At 41.6% G+C, this 23,529-nt stretch overlaps 1 long non-coding RNA gene across 1 annotated transcript; it reads left to right on the top strand.

Moving 5' to 3' along the window:
* Positions 1 to 8,837: 8,837 nt before the first annotated feature.
* Positions 8,838 to 21,429, top strand: LOC133216111 (uncharacterized). The gene is made up of 3 exons (XR_009726557.1): positions 8,838 to 8,928; positions 10,777 to 10,912; positions 21,317 to 21,429. It is a non-coding gene; the product is annotated as an uncharacterized LOC133216111 (long non-coding RNA).
* Positions 21,430 to 23,529: the final 2,100 nt, after the last annotated feature.

Below are 23,529 nucleotides of genomic sequence, written 5' to 3'. Positions count from 1 at the left end.
CCCGGCCCGGCCCCGCCTCCCTCCCTCCGCCCCGGGGAAGGGGCCGCGGCCGGGGCCGGCCGGGGGGGCGGGCCCGGGGCTTAGGCGGCGGCTGGGGATGGGGGTGTCGCAGCCCGCTCCTCAGCGCGCCGCGGAACCGTGGAGTACCCGTGGTGGGGGGGGGCCGTGGGCAGCAGGGCTTGTCCGTGGGGGGCAGCCCAGGACTGGACTTACAGGGCACCCACCGGGGGCCGGAGAGCTCGAGGGGGACGTGGTGATGCCAGGTCCCTCCCTGCCCTCCTCACGCGCGTGGCAGGCACCTGCGGGTGTTTGACTCAAACCACCGCGCTGAGCGTCGCCCTGTGCAGGCATGCCACGGCTCCCTGCACCAGAGGTCCCGGAGCTGTGGGTGCCCGTTTGCCAGTTGGGAAGAGCCTGCAGGATGTGCAGTTCACCCTAGCATTGAACGAAGGGCCACAAGAAGTCCTGTTGGATTCAATGGGCTTGTGTGCAGTGCACGCACTGAAGAATGCATGTAAATATTTGTGGGATTAGGGATATACAGGCCAGTCGTCTTTTATTTCTCTGGTTCTGGATACTGACAGGGATAATGGATCATTTCCAAGCTCCCATTTTCCTGAAAGGCATGCTTTGATTTTCTGCAATCTACCCATTTTTAGGGCATTAAAGTGATAAGTATTTATGACCCAGCTTAATCTATTAACATCGGTGCTGATGAAGCAGAGCTCATGCAACATGAGCTGGTTTGTTCGGGGGATGAACAAAGTAGCGGACCCACCAGAAAGCCTTTCCTCTTGGAGGCAAGAGGTGTGAATGTGGAGATGCCCAAAGAAATTATTCTACATGGTCTTTTCAGTGAGCTTATGGGTCTAATAAGGACCATAGTATACCAGAAAGGTCATGGTACAGTTTACAGCATTAGTTTACAGCATTAGTTTAACACCAGGTCAAAAAGCATTGGAAACCAAGTATGGTCTCACCTGAGTGAGGAATGGAGGATTAAATCCACAAAAAGTAACCATTGTAGAGCAAAAATTAAAGAACAGGTTTAGAAATCTAAATTCCTTCTGTTGGTCTAATGACTTGAGTTGACATCTACTTGAGCACATTTCACTAACTTGGAGGCAGTACCTTCAGGTTGGGATTGCGAAAATCCTTGAATACCAGCTGCAGTAGCCATTTGCTGCTTTAAAGCAGGGCTCAGATATCAAAGAGACGTGACTCAGCTTTTAGTTTAGCCTCTGGAAGTTGACTGGAACATCTATTTTTGGTACAAGTTGTGAGTAAAACACTTAAATATGAATACAGTCACCAAGTAGTTACAGGTGTCCTGTAGTGTTGTGTTGGATTAGGACAACAGTTCTTGCAGTGTTTCTCAGACCAATTAATGTTCACTCAGTTGTGATTTACTTTGGATCCTAAGTGAACTTACAGTTTTCATACTGAATAATCAGCATCATTCAGTTACCCAAACTAAAAACTATAGACTCCCATCCAAAGCCCATCAGAATGTTTCCAAGAAGGAATCTTTCATTAATTCTCATAGGCTGGATGAAACCAATAGTAAGGCTTCATTTCTTCAGAAGAAAAGTACTTATATTTGAAAACACAGTGCAGAAGGACTGCTTTTAAAAAAAAAATAATTTTGTGACTTTAAAATTTTTAATTTGCAGACATAATGGGACACTTTATATGTCTAAAATAAGTTTCTACATTATCTTTTAATTGTGTAAGTTGTTTTCCACACTGAATTTTTTATAAATAGGTTATATATTTAGATGGCTGATGAGCTGCTACTGTTCCCATGCCCCATGAGCTCTGCCTGCAGTTACACACACAGGGACACTGGGAATCACCCAGAGACACAACCAGTGGCCTTAAAAAGAAATTGCTTTCAGTTTTTCCAAATTTCATCCCTAGCTACCATGCAGATATGCCAGCACACTTTGTTTCAGGTAAGGAGAGAAGCCTCTCTCCAGCACCTCTCCCCTGCCTGGGTTTCAGATAGATGCTGACCCTGAACAACCAAATTGGGGGCCACTTTCAGACTCACCCTCTTTTTTCTGCTTAGGTGTGAGCTCCCCATGAAGTTTGACCTCCCAGAACTTAAATTTCATTTCTTACTACATGGGGCTCAAGAGATATTCCTACTAGCTAGGAAAACCACTGAATACCTACATATTTAGGGTGCAATACAGTGTGTAGTACAGGGTACAATATGTAACCAGCATTTCCTACTTCTGGGCCTTCACCAGCTTGAACCTTTTATATGCTCTTTTATATTTTTCAAGTTTCATTTAAAGCTATGGTGAAATATGCCAAACACAATTACACTGCCTCCCTGGTTTAAACCACTGATCTCTGAAAAAGCTTCAAGCATATTTTCATATTCTTTTTATTTTAAGGAAACTTTAGTCTGTGTTCTAGGGAAATCTAATTTTACAGAAACACTTTATTTTAGGGACTTTTTCATTACTCTAGTCGAGGACATAAATTATGAGGCCTATTCTTTCATCCAATAATAATAATATAACAACAGCTGACGACCACAACGGGCTGCCTGTCACAAAGTGATCCCACATTGCAGCCAGATTCCGAGTCAGAGAGGGTCTGGAGGATCTAAACAAATCATCCTTGATTGGAAATGTTTACATAATAGCTTAATATGGCTTGTTTATATGGAACTATGACAATTTATTCATCAAATGCTGAAATAAGGTACCCAAGCGAGAGCTTTGCAGTTGCTATGGCATAGGGTGACTTTAAGAACTTACCAGCCGCGTGTGTATTGTTCATTTTTTCCTTGCTACAGTTTTCTCTTGATTATCAAGGAAGTTCATTTAAAATGGGTCACACTCACTTTTACTCTGCAAAATGTGTTCAAATTTGGCAGTAATCCAAAAGAAAAAGATACAAATTAAATCTCCTTGTATGCACTTCATAATATATTGCATAGACTTTGCTGAAGTGATCTAAAACCAGAGGTAATGTGCCCATTTCCTATTCACGTTGATTGAACTTCACAATGGACCATTACCTTCCCCTGTCTCTTTCCCAGAGCCTAACCTACAAACTCTGTTCTCTGACCACAAGCTCTTTGGCTATTTGGCCAGTCTTGTTGATGCTGGAAGCCTTATCCACGCACATGGGGTATGTGTGGCATTCTTCTTTGATTGGCAGCCTTCTCCTTGCCTGGGGCCATACGCAATACAAAGGGCAATAATTAAATAAAAAAATCCCCAAAATTGCATGCGTCATTCAGAAGAACTGCATGTGACATGGGAACCATATGTGGAAGATCATTTGTCTCAACCATTTGGGTTCAGTACAGAATGTCCATTTGAAAAGTTAGAGTTAAGTGCTATAACATATTTTAATGATAAATCTTTTTCTCCACAACAATTTCATATTGTTAATGACCATTTTGGATCTGTGCCCAGAGTGAAGACGTTATCCTTGGATCTGGGTAATGAGTTTGTAAATGATCCTGAGCAAATGGTGAAGTTATTTACTAATAATATTGTTAAATCTGCAGATGAGTTTTTACTTATTCTGGGTAATTAGCATCATAATTTGAAAGTATTTGGTTATCTAGATTTGCCTCTGGCAAGCAAGGTGAGGTTTTGGTTTTCTTTTCCTAGGTTTTGATTAACTGGGAAACTGAAGGAAGGAAATTCTGAAAGCAGCGAAACACCTGGCTGTCTTTTTGGTATGCCAGAATTACTCAAAAACACAGACTTGTTCTAGATACAGTTTGGATATAGATCATGCACCAGTTCTCTTGTCTTTAAATTGCTGTGGCATTTTTCTTTTAGAAACTGGATTTCTTAGAAGGAAGGCACAAGATAGCTCTAGAAAAGGCTGGATAGTCACACTGTTCGAAATTTAAAGAAAAGCAAAATGCTGGAATGTAATTAAAAGTACAACTATTACAAATAACTGCAGATGATATCTAGGATCCATTGCTTCATATTTTTGATATTTGATGAAACACATAATTATGGATTTTGTTCATATTTTGAACTAAGAGCGATTATTTCCAGTTCAGAAAATTTGGGAAATTTTATTCTGGCAATTTATAGACCAATTTCCTTGCACAGTATTTTGTCAAATAGCCTAAAAAATTGTAGCTGTTGTGTCTGTTGTATATTTAAAACAATAAAATATTTTACTTTTGTGCTCCAAAATTTTACATAATGAAAAGTAATTCCATTGCTGCTGGAGTGCTTCAATGCTGAAGACAGCCAAACCATGATCAAATAAGTGCCAATTTTTATTAAGATGTTTGCAGGAGTAGATTTTTATGCATTAGTAATAACATTTGCATAATAACAAATAACATTTGTGTGTTTCTTTCAACAAGCACAGTAAAATAATACTGATTTCCTCAGAAATAGTTTCCTATTCCTATTGCCTGAGGTCTAACCAGATCAGCTCTTCAGCTGGAGTACGTCAAAATGGTATGGGCCAGGGCTGGGTTCACATTGATGAAAGGAGGTAAAGATCTTGCCATGTTTTGAGTCTGTCCAAATTCCAGTGACATTTCACCTACCAGTTATCATCAGTGGGAGCCAGCAAGCATAAACAGAGAATTGGGCTGTGTTAGCCTGGAGGAGCCTCCTACTGTTGTTACATGCCACGTGTTTCACCTGGCATTGAGAGACACCTGAGTGTGTTCTGCATGCTCCTGTTTGGCTGTGTGACTTCTCCCAGATATAAGGTGATGCACAGAGGTGTCTCATCTGGCACTCTATAGAGGGAGTGGAAGCTGGTGTAATCTACTTAGACACACACGTGGCTAAATTCAGGTGTGCCCTCTCACCAAAGTTACTGGTTATGTCAATATAGATCCATATGGCAAGTCCAAATGCATCATATATGGTCTTCCTGAGCTCTTGCCTTGCAGTGCAGACCTCAAAGTCAAGCAGAGGCTAAGTGAGTGTGGCTTGTATACTATTGGCCACAGGAAAGGAGCATAGCAAGAAAAGCAAATAAAAAGAGTGAATCCTCCCTACATTAAGTTAATATTATTGCAATGTATTTTGGCTCTTCTGCCTGTGAGGTACACCCACAAGGACTCCCTGACACTTCCAACAAGTGGGTGTAAGTAGCTCCAGGGGAATATTAAATTATAACTCTTCAGCTCTGAATTTGGCCCCAAAAGTACAGAAAAAAATCCAACTTTGAAAATCAGGGAACGTCATGATTGCAATTGTATTTTGCTCACTGTATAGAACACATCTGTAATTTATGTAAATTAGTTTTTATGGAGAGTGTCGAACCTTTCAAGTTTTGCTTGTGAGGGTACAATGACAATAGAAGATATCCACTCTAGTAATGCTTTTTAGTCATATTTACTAGGTTTGCATTGGTCCCTTTTGTATTGCTTCTGAGATTATACTGTCTACAGTTGCTTCCAATGCAGTATTTCTGTCTTCTTTCCAGTAGATTACAGGGCATTAGATATCCACTGAAAATATTATGAAAGGTTTGGAGAGATACTACGTCTTTTTCATTTTGTAAGATTTCACAAATACCACATACAAATAGTTGTGGTCAAAGAACGTTACTGACGTGGTGAAATTGAGCACTCACAAATAAGCAAATGCGAAGAGAAAGATTTCCTATGGGACCGTAACTTACTTGCATATGTTTGGAGTTATTGACAAGACATACTTATTCCTACTGATAAAAAGTATTGATATGGATGATAGTTTATAACAGTGTATTAATTTTTCTCCAGTAACTCTATTTATTCAGTACAGAGAAGGGATTAAAATAATTTAGTGAGCACCCTTTCAATATTTTATCTACTTTTCATTGTTCCTCTAGGTCCCATTCACTGCAACATTCATGCTCTGCTCTGAAAATAAAATTATGGATTTTCTCTATGCCTGTCATCAGGGTAGCATTTATGTGCTTCATGAAAGTTAATTAAACTTTGCAAGCGATAAGGAATATTATTACCTCCATTTTATAGGACTGAGGCACAGTAAGATTCAAGTTAAAAGCTATCCTCTCATAAGAAGTGAGTAACTTGAAGTGCTGTGATTTCTCAGGGTACCCAGTGTTACAGTCAGTGTTTACACTATACACCCAAGGGTATCTTCCACTTTCCCTTTTGCAAGCCTAGCTAGAATCTTAGTCACAGCCTCAAAAGACTCAGCTACTCCTGATTCTGCCTTTGCCCTTCTTCTCCCTCCTCTGTATGAAAGCTGCAAAGAGCAATCCTGGCATACTCTGAGCTGAATCCTGCATGTGGATGATGGAGAGATCAGGACATTAGGTGTGATGCTGATAGCATAAACCCAGTGATCCAGCTACAGCCATACACAGTATTTTACACGCCTGAAGTCTAGACCCCATTGACTTCCACGGCAGGCATGAGTACCCAGCCCTCCTGCAAATGATAGGGCTTCTATCAGGACTGTTGAGGTAGTCATTGGTAGTGGTAAACTAGGATGAGCTCAGTACTGGTGAGCTGCTGGGGTGGGTTGAGGCCAGCCAGTGGCAGCTCAGCCCTCACCCAGTTGCTCCCTCACTTTCCCCCAGACGGACGGGGGAGAGAATTGGAAGCACAAAAGTGATAAAAACTCATGGATCAAGATGAAGGCAGCTTAATAAGTGAGTGGGGGGTGGAAGTAATCCCAAATTGCAAAAGCAATAACTCATCAACTCCCACCAGCAGACCAATGCCCAGCCAGCCTCCAAGCAGCAGCTACTTTGGAAAAAGAATCTCTGTTTTATTGCTGAGCATGATGTATATAGTATGGATTATCTCTCTGGCCACTTCAGGCCAGCTGTCCCCTCCCAACCTCTTGCTTCCTCCCAGCCTACTCACTGGAGCAGAACAGTTAGAGAAGGCCTTGATGGTATGGAAGAACTGCTCAGCAACAGCGAAAACATTGGTGTGTTATCAACACTGTTTTGGTCATAAATCTAAACCATGGCACTGTGTAGGCTGCTGTGAAGAAAATGAATGCCACCCCACGCAGACCCAGAGCAGTTACTCATGACACATAGGCATTGCTTGCCAGAATCAGTCTTGTTCTCTAGCACTGAAGCCACCAGCTTTGAAAATGAGAATTTCTTTTTTCCTTGCCTTTTCTCTGACTTTTGCAAGAAGTGAAGCAGAACTCTTAAAAGACTTAAAGTTTTCTTCACTACACTGTGGTTGGCATCTTGTTTTTATGCTGGTCAGATTTATACTGGGAAAGAGAAAAGGCCATTCCAGGCGCAAAGATCATCTACCCACCAAATTTTAGGACTGTGCTCCCAAGCCTGGGAAATGAGAGTTTTCAAAAGAAAGCGTCTATAAATTTTTGACGTAGACAACAATATATACATTTTCCCTTAGGTTGTTTCTTGGAAATGACTGAGAATTTTCCAAAAAAACCCTAAAAAATATCAAAAGAAGTCCAAACAAAATCAGCCAGAGGCATACAGCCAGCAGGAGAAATTACAGCTAGAATGACTGAACTTTGGCAAAGCTACAAGGTCCTTATAATGGAAAGTATTGGGTAACTTTAGTGAAGGCCAGAACCAGTTGAGGAATGAAGAAAGAATGACCATGGTGGCCAGTGATTTTAATCTTCCATCTATCATGCAACCCTGTAAAGGGAAGATATAACTCAAAATGCATTATGGAGAGGACACAAGGGAACATGCTGATTTTGGCCTTTTTTATGTCACCCCAGGCTGTCAGGTCTTCTAGAAGCCCTACAAAGCTTTCTCTGCCAATAGAGAAGTAACTTTTCTCTACTTGAGAAATTTATGAAAAATATGTGCATTCATAATTTTCTGAGATCCATGTACAATTACCTACAAACTTACCTTTAAGCAATGAGTTACAGGCTTCAGCTCGTGCTTTCAGGCTCAGCATTAGCCACCCAGACCTCCCAAGGCAGAACAGAGACCATCAGTTTCCCTACTTGGAATATGACTGCTCAGCATGCAGCTGGCTTGCAGAGCCTTTTGTAAAAGTTATTCCAGGCATTTCGGTTTAAATTCAACCACCAAGCACTGTTACTAGCCTGTTTTAATGCAGGTGCTACACAGTGTTGGGATTGAGAGAACTCCCTCGTGCTCTGGCAACAGCACATCTGCTCACTGCTAACAGAGCGCAGCGAGGCTGCCAGCTCTCTGCCTCCCAGAGAGGCAAAAGCACAGAGAGCAGGAGCAAAGCTTCGTGTTACTCACTGCCTCTGTTGTTACTGCAGGGACAGTTGGGAATGGAGAGGGAAGAATTCTGCTATACATTTATAAAACAACACTTTGAAGTGCAGAGTCTTCATGCTGTCATTTTCAATATTGTTTTCTTCATGGCAAGAGACCTGATGACGGAGCAATTTGCGGTCAAAAACTCAAAATCAGCATGAACTGCAGAACAAGTAAATGAACACCTGTTCATTCAAACTTTTCCCTTATGATCTGGAGATCTCTGGGGTTTCTCTGGCAATGGAGAACTGCTAAAGCAGGGAGGAGTGTGAAGCACAGAGCACCAGCAAACACCATGTTCAGCCCATGTGCCACATGCAGTGCAAGCAAGAAACATTTCCCAAGGGAAGGAAAACAAGACAAGGCACCAGAGGCACCACCTGACCACTGTTACTGGGATTGTTTGAAGGTTTAGGTATGGAAGGGTTTGGTTGTTCAGTTGCCATTTAATTTTCTAGTTTCAGAGCATTACTATTTTTGCATTGCATTATTCTTTAGAAAGTATACTTTAAAATTGGCAACAGGCAGCTGGCCTGCTTTTAATGTTCTTGACCTCATCTTCAGGTCCAGCCATTTCATCACAATGCACTGAGTTTGGTCATGATTTACCATTCTGGTGATCCCAGTCACCACCTTCTGCTTCATCTGCCCAGAAGCCAATGAAACTTGCTCAAGGATTTTCCTGGAGAACAAAATGAAGTTTACTGGCCTGTAAGTTTCCTAGGTTTTACTTCTTGCCCTTTCTGAAGGTGGGTGCAACGGTTGTCTTTCTCTAGTCACCCGTAAGCCCCCTTTCCCCCTTTCAGAGATGATAGAGATGACTTTCAGTGACATATTACAATGAAGTAAACCAGGTCTTTTGGGACCCTTGGACAAACCCTATCTAGCTGCATGGACTTGTATACATCACGGTTTCCCAAGAAACCACCGAATCAATTCTTTGCCCTTTTTTGAGTTTCTCTTTTCCCTGACCATTGCTTCTAGACACCCAGGTCTGAGAGACCTTATTGGTGAATACCAAGGCAAAGAAGTCATTGCTCAGCCTTGTATTCGCTGGTACTGCTGCATTCAGCAGTGGGTCCAGCTTGAAGACTGTGAAGTGTTCCTGGTAGTGATTTTCTCTCCATTGACCTTACCAGACAAGCCCTGCTGCAGATGTGGCTGGTTAATGTACATTAAATGTGGAGTGTTTGTGGCAATACAGCAAGGATGATTTGAGACTGTTTGCCTTGGCCAAGCTCATAGAAGCAATAGTGTATGTTGTAGTAAAGGCAGGACATCCAAGTGAATCTGCTATGGAGCTGTGTATACTTTGTTTACCCCTGCAAGCCTTCTCGACCTAGCCAAGGAGCTTAGATTTATGTTATTGTATTTTGGTTTACATAGTGATAGTATTTGTGTTTGCAGTTAAAGAAAACTGAAACACATAAGCCATTTTTATGTCATGTTGGCTCAGATGTTGCTTCTTTCACAGAAATAAAACACAGAATACAGAATTTTGTTGGTGGTTGATGTAGCCCCTTGGTCTCACAGGAAAAGGGAGGGAAAAGTTTTGAGTCATTCAGCAATAACCATAGGGAAATATAGCAGCATCCACATTCATTTCAAGAGAGGAATTTGAGGTTTGGATGATATAAAAGAGGAATTACTGAGGGGGAAAGGACTTCCCAGGCTCTGAGGATAGAAGGACCTTCCAAAGTGTAGATGGATTTTATCGTTCCTATAATTCTTCTAACTCTGTGTTTCTCATTTTATGAGTGTGAGCTGTCTCTGCTTCCCTGCCCCTTCCCGTTGGGCTCATTCATCTTTGTGGAACCCTGATTCAGCAGCAGCTTGGTTCCTGCAGGGATGAGGGTGAGAACTGGCTGTATTTGCTGGCTACAGGAACAAACATTACCTTGCCTTAGAGGAACTGTGCTGCTGCCAGAAATCAGAGTCAGCAAGCAGAGCCTTGGCCGTAACTGCAGTCACCTCTCATTTCCCCCTCCTGCAGGGACTTAGCTCTTTCAAACTTAACAGCGCTTTCAAGTAACTCTTCATGATGCCTCAGACATTTTTGCAGCCTTGTGGTGAAGGAAAGAGATATGGAAGTGCAATCTCAAAATTCAGAAAAGGTGTTCAACATCCTTCAGAAGTAACAGTCATGATGAACTGAAGGGGACATTCATGCTATCCTTTTTAGCTGTACAGTTGGGTGCTCATCGGGGCTTGCATATGCACCCACTTCCTTAATGTTTAGCTCCAAGCTTTAAAAAAGAAAATAATTACAGTAAACCCCACTTTCCCATTCATTCAAAATGAGTATATTGTTATTGTGTTGGAGGTTTTCATTTGGGTGAGGAGAGTTATACCTTTAGAAAGATGGCAGAGCACTAACATCATCTTGGACCTACTGGAGTCAGTTACAGCCCAACTTCCACTAAGTGCAATGCAGTTGCTGTGCATACTAGGTATCTGTGAGGAACAGTTGGAGCTAAGCTAAATCACAATCATGAGTTTTACACAAGTTATTTGGAAAAACATGGAGTATGTAACACTCCTTATGTCTTTTCAGAATAGATTCCAGTCCCAAGTCAACTTTAAAGGCATGAAACATGAAAATCCTCACTGCACTGATACCAAGTTCATTGCATAGTCCTGTGTACATGATGTGGCCATGATCAAACATTTATCCAGCTACAAGCAGACTGCTCCTGTAAGTCCTTCATTGTCTGCATTTTGGAGCTTCTTTGCTGATGTTGGTAGTTGCCCCAGAAACACAACCGATGTAGGAGGTGATACTGCGGGAGATGAATTCATTCAGTGACATAACTATGTGGGCATCTGATCATGAGGCAAGAAATTCTGAAATGGATTTCTTTTATGGTGGAGTCGAAGTGTGAAGAATGCAGCACTGAGATACGACCTCTGCTAACCAAGTAGGCTGCAACATTTTATATCACTGGAAGGCTTTTTTCAGGGTGGTGTCAGTTCTCATAATGGGTTGCTCTTATCAAAAGGTGACTCTGAATCTAAAGAGTTTTATGAAAACAAGACCGCAAATAGTAAATGCAAAGAATGAATGTGAAAGCTTCTTTCACAACCTCTATGTGTCCAGGTGAACCCAACTGAGTGGATTGTTTTGTGACATCTTAAATTTTACATCAAAGTCCCTGTTCTTGCTAGTTTCATGGCAACTTTATGCTGGTCATGCAGAACATCCTTACAACTGATATATTCAGGCATATTCACTCAGTTGTAGACCCTGGTGTTACTGAATCAGATGAATGACTTCAGAGCTATCCTCTCCTGCTGCTGTTGTATTGGAATCTCTCCTGATAGGCTACTGTATTGTATTTCTCCTGATAGGCTGTGACTGTGGCTTTTCTGGTAACTGAACAACTTTAACCATTCTATAACCTTTTAGCAGATGGTGTCCAATGGCATTTACACCCAGCCAGGACAGAAGAGCAGCCAGTGCGGAGCCTGGGAGCTCACAGATCACAGGTGAAGAGCCTCGTTCATGGTCCAATGCACTAAGCCTTCTGCAGGAATTAATTGGTCATGCAGGCAATACTCTTGTTAATGTTTTTCTTGGCAGGACTGAACATAAATGGTTTGTATATAATTACACGGTTTTACTTTGACTTGTGCTTCCCAATTATGCTGATGGGCAGCATTTTTGGCTATTAAGAAACCTATATATAATCTTATACTGTACATGGTGATGAAATATGAATTGATATTGGAACAATGACTGAATTCCTTCACGGTTTATTAACAGCATTCGGAATTTAAACAGTTTTAATTAAATGCTTGTGCAGACTCATGCTGTTTTATAACCATGTGGTCCTTTTTGAAAAGAGGAATTTTCTTCTAACCTGTTTGCGTAAATACCAGTTCTGATCAAAACATGGAATTTACATGTTCAGGAAATTTTGCCATTGAAAATTTGTTTTCATTCTCAATCAAAAGACAAATAACATTTGAATCTATTTCCCCTACACCCCCTGGTAGAGAAATTTTAAAAATACTGTCTATTTAGAAAATTGTAAATTTTATCTTGGAGTTTGAAATTTTGTCATAAAATTTTTAACTGTTTGCTGTGTTTTCTGGTTTTACATTTTTATATTTGTATTATTTATGCTGGTTTTAGTATTCTGAAATCAGTTTATTACTTCAGCAGGACTATATTTCATTGTACTATTTTAAAAAATCATTACATTTGGCTTTTATTTACTACTCATTGGAACATTTTATCTTCTCGGTATAACTGTCCCCTGTTTCTGCTGGGTTGAATCCATTTACCAGAGTGTTCAGTTCCAATACAAACAGGAAAGACTTGGATGGGAGTGACATACCAGTTCTTTGCAAAAAACCACTGTGATCAAGGAAATAGGTTTCATTCAGTGATAGAAAGAAGCACACAGTAATGATTTCAAGAGATAGTGCCACCCAGTAAGAGAATAAAATATTTCAGCTATGGTGCTAGTTTGTATTACATTATGCTGTCATGTGCCAGCTGCAGTAGTGCATGACATGCCATAAGCTATAGAAATTATTTCAAAATTAATGCAAGAGGAACGTAATTTTGGAATGCCAAAATAAATTTTCATATTGTGTGATGAATTTTAATTTCTCGAAATAGTCAACATTTGTGCTGGAAGCCTTTGGGGTTGGAGTTTGTTTGTATCAATGACTACATATATACATATACAATGTATATTTTAAGATGTTTCAGGATTGATGAAAAGAGAGCTACTCCACTGGAAAATACTCTGATGGAAAGACAGTGTTTTAGGCGCTATTCTAAGACAGGATGTCAGTTTATTAAAACCTATGTGTGAAGAAAACGCATTTCAAGGACATGCCTACACATGGATGTAGATGTTGCTGCTTGTTCCCTGAGTGGCAGACTGAGTTGCCATTAAAGTAAATCGAAAAGATTCTATTTATTTTTCATCTCTTATAGGAGCAGGTATTATTTTTAGTTCTTTTAAAGACATGATATCTGCTTGAACTTCAAATGCTCTTTCAAGATTCTCTTTCCACAGCAGTTTTATTACTTTTGCCTTTCTGATGGTGCTAGATCCTTTACGCAGCACCTTTGCAGTCATCCTTCTCTTTAAACTTTCACATTCAACAGCTCGGAAGACCAGAAGCCATCACTTAAATCTTGGCCCTTCTGAAGTCAGTGGGCTATCTGCCACTGGCTTCAGGAGAGCCAGGATTTCACTGCATGTCGAGAGGATTACCTTTTTGTATTATCTTGGCAGAAAGAAAAGCCGTGCAAATCCAATACAGTTAAACAAACATATGATGGGTTTGGATGTGTAACTCCTCTTTGTATGCGCATTAGAGGCTGGAACCTGCCTGTGCTCACTGCAAGCAGACAGCAGAGTGATTGCTGATTCGTAATAACACACAAAGTTGCTTGAAAGCCAGAATTTTCCATACATCTGTAGGAAATAATGTTGCATAGATCAAGGCAAAGCAATATAGAGGGGAAGGTGTGTTTATTTGAAAAACCAAACAAATTTCACTCATACTCACACTCTTGTGCCCATACTCTGATCCTGACAATCATATTCAATCATGAGTTGTATATAATCCAAATGAATGCATTCCGGCACCCAGATGTGAGTTCCCGGATGGTCTGGTTGGGGTTCCTTGGCAGGAATGGGGTTGGGGTTCCTTGGCAGGGTTGGGGTTCTTTGGCAGGCCACCTATGAAGTCCTCCCCACATCTCCTGGGATTTTTTCTTAGGCTGGTCCATTCCTCCTAGTCCTAATGCTTCTACTGCAGTTCTCTACACATTGATGCAAAATTCAACAGACTTTCTTTTGCAAATTTTGCAACAAGATCTATACAAATCTGGGCTACTTGTGAACAAATACAGCCCCTCTTCACTTATTTGACTTTGAAAGTGGCTCTGTTCTGATACTAAGATTAAATTTCCCTCTCAAAAAAAAATCCATCTTATAATGAGTAGTTTGTCAAGACTGCAAAACTTCACTGAATAATTCCTATGTTTATATATATTTTTTGTATTACATCATATTGGGAGGCCTCAACAAGACATATTTTTGTAAGTTTTTGCTAAAAAAAATCATCTTTTTCAGCTTAACTTCTTGGCTATGTGATTAAGAGACACTCATTTGATGGGGCCCCCTGGTGCTAAGCCCTCAAAGATGAGTAAAAAAGACAGTACTTTGTGTCAAAATGTAAACATCGCATACTCTTAGAAAAAAATCTCAGATAAAGGAACTACATAGTAAAGAGGTAACTTAAATTTATTGCCTAATGGTTAGTGTAGGTTTTGCCTTTTGTAATTGCTGCATGTGAAGAACTCTGTGAAGTTTACCAAATTAAAAACAAAACAGACAACTTTCTATTGCAGGAATGAATGAAAGCTTTAAAATGAAATGCAAGAACAACCTTCCACCCACAAAACCCAGTCCAAAAGTAAGATTTTGATTTATTTTATCCTAGACATATTTTTGTCATTAAGCTTTGTAGCTTATTCTAAGCTTTTGCTGCACTGTTATGCATGTTAAGCCACTGATTCCCACATGGTGAGCTAATGGCAAAGAAAACACTTGTGTCACCACTATTGAGGAGAAGAGAAAGTCTCATGCAGAGGCACAGAAGGTTTCGATGCTCTCACAGATACATTAGCCTACATGGACATAACAGCAGATGGGATTTCTGGGTTCTTCTCTCCTGTCTTAGGACACCAGTCACAATGGTTGAAAGGAGGACAGAATTTAATGAAATCACAGTAAGGAAAAGCCAGCTAAGATATTTAATTATAGATAGCTGGGCAGAGTAAGCTGTGCATTTTTGGAATACATGAGTCAAAATTGCAGATGGTCACGGAAAAGAAGAAGCAAAGCTGTTGATAGTAACAGCAGAGTTGCATCAACTAAGCACGTGTGTGCGTGTGCATGCAGGCATCAGGATCCCCAACCATTCACACCCTTTGAGTGCTCAAATGATAATTTTCAGAAGTGTTTCTGTAAGTGGGTGCTATATATGAATTAGGAGTTGGCTATATAAACATTTCATTAATTAATGTATTTGACTTAAAGCTTGGCTGTCCTATGGACTTCCTCTTGCTCAGCTGTGTTAGTCCTGGTCCTGAAGGGGTGCAGAGAGCAAGACAGCTTCCCTGCAGAATCTCTTATGTATTTCCTGCTATCTGGCACCTGCAGTTTCCTCCAGAGGTGGAAGAGAAGGGATGGAGGGAGCAGCACAAGTCCTTGGACGTTGCCTGTCTCTTTAGCGCTCACAGGAGGGGCAATTCACACAGGCAGATACTAACTCTTGGAGGAGATTCCAAGAGGGATGCAATTCCCTCCAAACCAAAATACTGTTGCAGCTACAGAGATGCCTGTCTTCACTTCCAAGCAGACCTTTGATTTCATCAAAGGTGGCCTACTTGCAGTGGAAGGCCAGAGTCATTCTGTGAAGTTCTGTTGTTCAGAAAGGGCCATACAAATAAGCACTCCCAAACTGACAGATTTATCCCCACAAACTCTGTGTATTTGTGATGTTGTTCTGTGAACTCCTTTTATTGTGTGAGCACGAAACTCCATTTATTGGTGAAAGCTGTGTCTTCATTAAAGGTGTTTGCCAGTGTTTATCAGTCTTCCTCACTGAAGTACCACCTTATGGGTTGGGGGGAGAAAAAAGTCAAATGATCAACTCACACAATGTTGCCAAGCCAGTTTTCACTACAACCAAATACTAAGTCCAGGCTTCAAACCCACATCGATTAGTTTTGTTTTCTCGCCTTTTTCCTGGTTGCTTGTTTGCATGTGTGGGAATGTGAGTGAGTGCATGTGTTTGGGGTTTTTTTTGCAATTGTTTCACAGTCTCCCTTCTGATGTCTTGGAGACCACACATAAAGGAACACTGGGTGTTGACTATTTGCAAGACTTTCCTAGTAGCATGAATTTAAGCTTGAAATCCCTTCTGCTCTTTTTCTTCCCGCAAGCAATATCAAAATGCCAGCAGAGAGAGAGACATTTTTCATATGGGAGCATCCAGAATGCTCACATGCTGGAAGTGTAAACCCATCAGGTATGGGACAAGCCAGTAAGTTACTTTGAAGTAAATCAAGGTCATGAATTCACAGCACAGCTGGTGATAACTGCAGTTCTTTTCCATTTTTCTTCATGTCAAGTACTTTACCTGCAGTCACGACTGGGCAACCTGCCTTCTGCTGGCTCCACAATACGAGCGCGCACCAAGGTACTGCACAGTAAGGTCATGGCTGTGAGAATTTGTTTCTGATATTTTAAGGCAGAGGGCAAGATTGCTAAAACAAAGGCAAAGAGGCAATAAAATGCCATAGAAAAAATGAGGAAACATGCACTTCATTTAAAATATATATATGTATGTGCTACGCTCCTTCAAAGTAAAGTACATGAACACACAACAGAAATAGTGCTTCATGTTTCTTTTAGATACGGGATATTTGTTAACATTGTCAGATGGACACAAAGCCAGATGGCTTCATTTTGAACTGTTATACAGCGCTCTGTTTCCACTGTGCCTAACAAAAAATCATTTCTGAAGCAAAAGAAAAAAAAACACACCTTCCATTATGTAACTGTTAATTCAGTCTCAAAAAAACCAAAACAAAACTAGAAAAGAAGCCATTTGGGATCCCATGGAAATATGACTAGATTGTTGCTGAAAATGTATCGCTTAAGACAAACGTTGGATTAAACGACAACTATTATAATGGCACCTTCGTGGCCAGTACAAGCACTCATGGGAAAGTGGTTAATATTTCCTGCAAAGCAGCTGAACTTTTAAGAAAGGCAAAAAACTTCACGTTTGTTTTTCAAAGGCAACCCGTGTTTTCTGAAACTTCACACTGCTGGAGGTGCCCAGAAGCTCCAGGTGACTGTGAGCATCTCCTGCCACCAGCACTTTCCCAATGGCCCCCAGCTCCCAGAGTACAGCCCAAAGTCTGTAAGGAGCAGCACTGCTGGGTGGCAAATGATGAAAATGAAGCTGAGAGGAGCCATGCATCACATAGTGTGATGGTGACAGGGCCAGGAATAAACCTAGACCTCCTGACTCCTACCTTGTGATCTCCCCACTAGATGTCTTCCTGTTTTCCTTTGAAAATGTTGGCAGCTTACTGGAGAGGAAAATCTACAAACATTACACATTCCACCGTCAAAAAAAGGGCTTTGTTATTTGATATAGGAACTCTTTTAATTATCATGGTAACTTCACAGCATGAGGTCACAAAGGGCAAATTTGTTAGCAGCATTTATGAGTGATCTCTCCATGGGTACCACACCAGTCCGAAAGAACTGGCTTGACACACTGGATTTTTTTACTCAGTCCCATTCAAGAACATTTTAAAAATAAGCATCATAACTTTTTGGACTGGAAATACTGAAATTGGTACTCATCCAGTGAGTACTGAACTGATTTTTCATGCAGCGCTTGAATCAACACTGAAACCCATTCCAGCTCCTGTTTCTTCGGATTTTAGTTGCAGATAGAAACAGATGTACACAAATCCAAAGAGAGGGTTTTCCCTGTAGGAGCCAAGAGCTTCAGACGTAACTTTATATACTTCCATGTCATTGATTGTATTTCAATATCTGAGCTTTCAGAAAAAGCAAACTTGTTATTAGCAGTACCTATTAGATATCTGGATAACTAATATGAAGGCTTTCATTAGTCACAGTTTCTTATTAATATTTCTATTAAGTTTGTCCACAATATGCCATTTTTGCCACTTCTTTTTAACAGGAATATTAAGGGGTTTAGAACAAAAATATGTCACAGGCATATGTCACATGCACAGTAAACACACAGTAAAAAGAATAAAGTATTCAGCCATGTGAAAGTATGATATGAAGACTTAAATCCTAAATTGTTCTTGATCTGAAGACAACAGAGAAGTTCTGTCACCTTTATGCCTTCTTACACTTAATGGTATGGGGCACATTGGATTCGGCACTAGGACTAAGGCTTAGAGAACCTGGCAAGCTTTCCTCTTAAAAAAAAACAGACATCAGGCTACATCTAACAAGCCAAAGCACACATCTTTGGGAGTTTTGCATCACACTCAGAATTTGGTCTGTGTCTGAATAAAGCGCACTGGTTTAATGGAGCATCTTGATGGGGTAATTCTGCCCACAGGCTTGTGCTTTTCATCACTGGAACTTGTATGATCTCTGCACCCACTTTCAAGCAGGCTGTACACAGTGACTGTGATATTACAGAAAGAGATGTATTCTTTCCATGGCTATGTTAAGCAAGAGCTACTGTAAGCAGTACTGATGGCAATGAAAACAGCAACTACATTAACTGCAGCTCTTAAAAAGTTTCACAAAGGGAAGTATGGGTCTGCATCTTCATACTGGTGATGGAAAAAAACCCAACAAAGTAGCTTCTTACATTCAAAGAGTGAGAGGTGGGAATTTGGGTACCTTGTTTCCCAGTCCAGCACCCTTCCTGTTACTTGGCCACGATATTCAATATATGTGTATGGGTTTGTAATCCCTGGAGGTGAGCCTGCACTTCAGATACACCACATCATCTGCCTTGTCCTGGAAGTTAGTAAGTCAAGTCCTCTGTGAGGCTCAGAGGTTTGAAGGTTAGGGCTCTGAGACATCACGGGCCATGCAGAGTGCTACGCCTATGTTGCTGCACCAAGGCTGGTGTCCCTATTCAAGAGCATGATGAGCTCTTCAAAGCTTGCTAGTATGCCATATTGCTAGGTCTTGGTTTCTACTGACAGAGAGAGTTGTGACATCTCAGCTAAGCAAACCCTCTCCTACACACACTTGTCCTAGGTGTCTACTACTATGGCATTACGTTCTAGAGCATTGAGGCTGCTAGACCTTGAGTCCCTGTGTGGTCCTAGCCTGCCCTTTGAGGGTCTCAGAAGAGCCATGGTGGGACATACTTAGGCTGTCCACTCTAGGCTTTTAGCCTGAGTTTCATGACTCCTTCTACCCTTGAATACACAGGATGCAAGGACTTGGCAGGCTCAGGTTGTAGGTGATCCAAAGGGTTCATGAAGCTCTTGTACTTTGACATTACAGTGGCACCGGTGTCCTTCTTGAGCACTCTAATAGCATCTCTGAATGTGGCCCACATGTCCTTTCCTAGCAAAACGATCTGCAAGGGTAGACCTTTATAATCAACTTTATACATTCCCAAAGAAACTACTGGGGCTGCATGTGAGCTGAAAAGTCTCAGCTCTAAATAGCTAACCCTTGTAAACCTTCATAGCCATTGCGGATGTTTGTATGAGCATAATACTGCACCTTCACAAGGAGGGCTTCTTTTCCGCCTTTACTGTTCTGAACATGTGAAATACTTCAGATCATCTATATCATATAGCAGGGTCAAGCATTTTAATTTATAGAGGGTCACAGTTGCTACTCCTCTTAAACACCAATGGAATTTTTCAATATCCTTGAAGTAAATCCCTTTTGCAAAACAGTAAATGTTAGCATGACAGTATGTCAAACATGGATTTGTTCCGAGATTATTTACTTACAATTAGACAACTGTGCTGGCTCTCAGAGAGACTAGTCAGCAAAATCAACATTATTTGAAAGAGCAGCGGGATGGCCAGTGTTTTAGAATCCAAGGAATGTGGTTTTCATAAATTCCACAGCCTGGTGAGATGCCACAAAACTAATTTGCTCTTTAAAGTTGGAGGGGGTGGTTATTTCACGCATATCTGCATTAAACCTTTAAAAGGGGTTTCTATTTTGTGAGGAAAAAGCAAATAGTGATTTCTCCGTTTTAAACTTTGTGAGATGAATATTTTCCCATTAGGAACAAAATATTTTCCACTGTGTTTTTCTTTTTCTCTTGACATCTGTGTACATCAACACAGGGCAGAACAGGGAATCAGCTAGCAGCAGCTGCCAGGAGTAAGATTACTGAACACAGCAAAGCAGTTAGTCTGTTTGCAACTCCAGTCTGCTTAATGACACCATCAGTACTTCTGCATGCTGCAGTTCAGACTCTTCTTTGAAACTGCTCTTTCTTAATCAGCATTACATGTAAATCGTTGCTGTGTGGTTTGCTCACTCCTGAGCTGAAAGCACAAGGTAGAGCCTGACTTGCGCAGAGGGAGACAGTTTTTAAGTAGTCATTCCTGGTGTATGTTTTTAATAAAAACTTAATTAACTTCTTTACTGAACTGGCATGTTTCTCTTTGTGGACACACTGTAGTTCAGCACATGCTTTTAAAGCAGGGCAGGGACAGCAGAGAAGCTATAAAGCCCACTTGGGAGTTCAAAAATGGCTGTTTGGACATCTTTTACACACACATTTTAGGGCTGGCTTTTGGTTTAGCTCAACCGGACAGAGTGAGGGCAAAGCAGATGTGGAGCAGCTCTTTGCCTGTGCCAGGGAAAGTAGCAGGCAGCAAAGCTGAGAGCCGCTGGGGCAGAGCATCTGCATGACACAATGATGGTTACCTGGGCCACAGCTCAGAACAAGCAGACTTGCTGCTGTCTCTGATACAGGCACCAAGGTGGCACTTTTGGCAGGGACAGCCCTCCCAGGGAGCTCCAGCGAGACCCCTTCCCCTGGTTCCATAGGAGCAGCTGCTTTTCCATCCTCTTGCTCCCCACGCCAGCCCTGTTCCTCCTGCCTCCATTCTGGGACCATCCGTGTCCCCCTCTTTTTTGTGGCGGGCTTGCAAAGCCCTCGGTGCCTCTACTTGGTGCCACGTATTTGCATGAAACAGCTAAAGGTGCGGGTAAGACATGTCTCTATGAGCAGGGGAAGCTCTGCAGGTCTGTGCGGGATGCAGATAATCTTACAGGGATGCAAAGTTTTGAAGGGGAAGGTCATCAAAGAAAATGTTTTAAATGTCGATCTACCCATACTACCATGCTTGGATTATCCTGCAGAATAAGGAGTCTGTATCCATTGTATGATCGGCTCCAAATATGAGGTTTATTCTGGGAGTTCCCACTGTTTTTCAGCTTAATTTAAAATAATCATTGAAATCCTTGAAGTCTGTTTACAGTACCCCAATGAATTTAACTTGGTCTTTGCAAAATTTGCCTGAGACTTAAGATCTGACTTCTTTTATTTCTGGTTTACCTCTGAGAGATGAATTCTGTGAGGTGCCACATTCCCTCCTTTCCTACAGCCATCACCATCAGCAAGGACTGGGATCCAAGTGCATACAAATAAAGTATCAGCCAGCAATGCTTCAAATCAGGTGTGTTGCGTAAGGGGGTAATAAAGGGAGAGGAAACCATGAGTTTTTCATGCATGTTATGAGGTGCTATTCAAGCTCATCCTGAAGGGGAAAATGATCAAGGAAAAAGACAGTAGATCTTACTGATTTACAGATTTGTGTTTCCTTGATAAAGCTAGGCAGAGTCTTGCTAAAACATTAAAGACATTTTTGCACTCAATGTTCACATAATGATGTGGAAACAGATGCCAGAAATAGTCTCCCGGGGGGGGGGGGAAGAAACAGTGAACTAGGAAACCAGGCTCCTGTTAAGGCAGATAATTAGAATATCTAAAGAATGACAAAATTCCAGTGCCAAAACAGCTCCATTTCACATCATGGAGGAGGCGCCAGGAAGATGGAACGTAACAGAGACCTCAGAAAATTTCTGCTGGTTTCTGTTAAACTTGTTGCAAAGAGCCCATCCACCACGTACTTTGCGTCACAGGCATACTCCCTGCCTTTCTAGTCTATTTATTCAGTTTGTGCCTTCATTCCTTTAGTGTCTGTCCTTAAAACCTTTGTAAGGAGCCATTGTCCACCACCAAAAGCATGTGAAGCTTTAGGTGCACCAGAACTAAGGCACACAGAAGAACCAGACTCAGACCAGCACCAGAGCCAGCTGTAGATAAGGGAAGAGGGTCAGCACTGCTGCAAGCTGCCCGAGATCCACTCATACAAGTCCAATATATTTTGCATGAGGAAACATGGGGTTCAACAACCATAAGGACTTATTTTGCCTTCAGGACAAGAGAAGCCTGCTAGTGCTGATACTCCTCTTTACACTTGGTTGTGTAAGTAAAGGGGGAGGAGGAGGCATCTGGCAGCAAGGAGCACAAAAGCAGGAAAGAACAGGGGATGTGTTTTGCTCTGCTCCATGGAGTAGCCCTGCCCTGATCCATTTGTTGTGCAATTTAAAACTGCCTGTCAGCAACATTATTTATGGTAATGCACAGGCTGAGTCTCAGAATCAGGAAGCCAAATCCAGCTTCCCTGATGTCCTTTTCCACCCAGGCTATTAGATTTTTAGCCTTATTTCCTAAGAAAATGATTCCTACATGCTTTTTGCAGCCTGTTTGCATGACAATCTGTGTGTCTTCTATCACTCTTAAGAGCTTTGCAGCACAATTCCAGTTTCAATCAGATGCAGCAGAAGGGCAGAGGGCTCAAAGCTGTTCAGTTTCCAAACATTTGATTGAACCATTTGTCTGCACAAGAGAAACAAGAGCCAGAGGAGCATCTGTTCCTCAAGGGAATGCAGACAGAGCTCAGCCTTTATTCGGACTGAGGGTGGCCACCCGACCCATCCCCACATGCACATTAGCCAGCCAGCTGGCATGTAGGTATGCCCCAGCCAGCCACAGCTTGTGCTGCTAGAAGATTTAGGGGCACTGAAGGACACTGGAGAGGGTTATTTGTACTGCAGTGGTGGGAAGCATGGGGGACATTAGAGGAAAGGAAGGCATAGGGCAGAATGGCATGCTCCTGAAGACACAAAGAAGAAATGAGATGATTCACAAAGAAGACTAGTGGTTATGCAGTGCAAGTTTGTGGTAAGCCCCTTTCAGCCCTTGCAGAGCACCTCAGCCATTGCAGGGCTCCGAGGGTCAAGGTGATCTTGCACACACCTAGCTGAAGTCTGAGAGAAGCGGTGACACATTGAGAGCAGAATCAAGCACTCTTCATGACATTCTGTGTATTTCTTGGCCTAGACAAAGCGCTGGAGATAAACCAGATGATGCATAAGTTCACAGGTTGTAGTTTAGAAACATTAAAGAAATAGGGCTTCATAAAAGACTCAATGGAACCTTAAGGGTGGAAATAGAAATAGGACAGGTCCAGAGACATGTTGATAGCAGAGATGATTGCATTCCTATTAGCAAACCAAGGGGCTCTGATTTAATCTATGGAATGACCAGACACAAAAGGAATTCAAGTGGAATTTTCTGCCTGCAGAGCAGTGGATAGAGCATGCAGGAAAACTGAAAGAAGAAAAAGGTGTGGTATGCAAGTATGGGCTAAAAAGTATTGTGGATTTTATCTGGAGACTCAGAGAGGGCCACACTTAATTAGAAAGGACT

The sequence above is a fragment of the Neopsephotus bourkii genome, unplaced genomic scaffold, assembly GCF_033783945.1.
Source record: "Neopsephotus bourkii isolate Nb327-2 ecotype Australia unplaced genomic scaffold, CSIRO-AGI_Nbou_v1 NB_1027, whole genome shotgun sequence".
NCBI classification, from domain to species: Eukaryota; Metazoa; Chordata; class Aves; order Psittaciformes; family Psittacidae; genus Neopsephotus; species Neopsephotus bourkii.
This window is presented reverse-complemented; position numbering and strand designations above follow the sequence as displayed.